Genomic DNA, 1,936 nt, shown 5'->3' on the forward strand with positions numbered 1-1,936 from the left:
GAAATGCGATTAAACGCGATTAAAAATTTTAATCGCCTGACAGCTCTATCTAAAACATTTACCATCACTATTGTATCAGCTCTGTTTTCATCCAAACAGCCCTGATTTAACACTAGATAGTTTGGAATATGCAAGATGGTAAAATCAATATTTATTTGATTCTATAAATTACTAATCCGAACGATGTTACTGCAATCCAGACACAAAACTACCCTAAAAATCAGGTTTTACAAAAGTCCCGCCCCCTTCAGCTGTCTTCACCAATCATTGTTGGAGGCTTGATCACATGTCACCAATCTGACCAATGAGAAGTGGTTAACGTCCTCACTTCCTTGTTCTGATTCGGCTCATAAAGTCTCTCAGTTCCAACAAAAATAACAACTAAAGCTCGTGTTTAGCGGTGTAGCTTCCAGCAGGATCCAACGTCAGACAGTTTAAAAAGTGAACAAAAGAATGAAGCTCAGAAACGACAGTATGCCGGCATCTGCGTGAGTTTATTCACTACAACCCCCATGATGCATTGGGTTAAGTGCGCGCGCTGAGCGCTGGGTGGAGGGGTAGGGGCACGTTCAGCAGCGCAAGAGCCAAATAGGGAGAGAGATAGAGAGAAAACATCAACACAAAACGTAAAGAAAATTAGAGACATTAGAAAAGAAGAAAAAAAAAAACTGGAATCATTTGACTTTTCTTGATAGTATGAAGGAACAGAGTCTGCAGGAAATAATTCTATATATATTCTGTATATATTTATGGCTCCACAATCAACCTGTCCAGACACCTGAGAACTGAGAGAATCTTCTCTAAAACAGAGCAGATCATCACTGAGAGAAGAAATAGATTACATCCTCAAAGCTGAAACTCTTTTGTCTTTCTTAACAACACGGTCTCAGTAAAATGCGTACATATTCCACGACTTTACACTCTGAAATACGTGTATATGTACGCATTTTACTGAGACTGGGCTGGTTTTCCATGTTTGACACATCCCCTGGTGGAGCCGTGAGCATGACAGACAGCCCCACAAACGAACAATTTGCTTTTCTAACCCTAACCGTAACCGTAATCCTAACCTTAACCAGGAACGACGTCATTTAGAAAAGAGCCGGAGGATTTCTGACCACGTGATCAAAACGAAACCTAAAAAGTCGTGTATATTGTACGCCGGCGCAACCTATTCTCTACCATTGTGTATCATATGCACGCAAAAACCGTGTTTGGCGTATATTATACACGGTATTTCAGAGTGCAAAGTCATGGAATATGTACGCATTTTACTGAGACCGTGTTGCAGCGTGAATAAAAGTCTTGATTTAGTGGTTTTTGCACAATTTAATTTGTATTTGGGTTGTGGTTGCAGAGTTTTGTGTTGTTCACTTCAAATGTGTTTAAAAAGAAAAAAGCTTAAAATTTATAGAGTTAAAAACTGAATAGTTCATTGTTAGTTCTTTTATTTCATTAATTCATTAATTTTGTACATTCTATCTGGAAGGGATAAATAACAGCATATACTTAATTTACACTTTATATGAATAAAAACATATTTACATCATGGATTTTGTGCATAATCTTATATAATAGTTTATCATGAATCAAACAAAGCAAACAACAACCTAAAAAGCCATTTGGTAGCCAAAAGAGCCGCTGTTTTAGGAAAACGAATGCAAAAGAATTGAATTTTGATCCAGAATTCTCATCACTATTGTGGAGGGAAACAAGAAAAGAACGTTGTTTTTACTTTGTCTGATAGTTTTGGAAGTATTTAAAAAAGAGAGAGAGAAAAAAAACATCCATAAAAACTGATTATTTAGAAGTATTTTTTTTTAGATTTTTTTTAATCATTCATTAATTTAATTTACAACTGAGCAATGCAAGGAAGTCCTATTTTTCTGAAATTATTACCAAAAACTCCCATAATGCTCGGGCCTTATTTAATATA

This window comes from Oryzias melastigma, linkage group LG6, assembly GCF_002922805.2.
Source record: "Oryzias melastigma strain HK-1 linkage group LG6, ASM292280v2, whole genome shotgun sequence".
Taxonomy (NCBI): domain Eukaryota; kingdom Metazoa; phylum Chordata; class Actinopteri; order Beloniformes; family Adrianichthyidae; genus Oryzias; species Oryzias melastigma.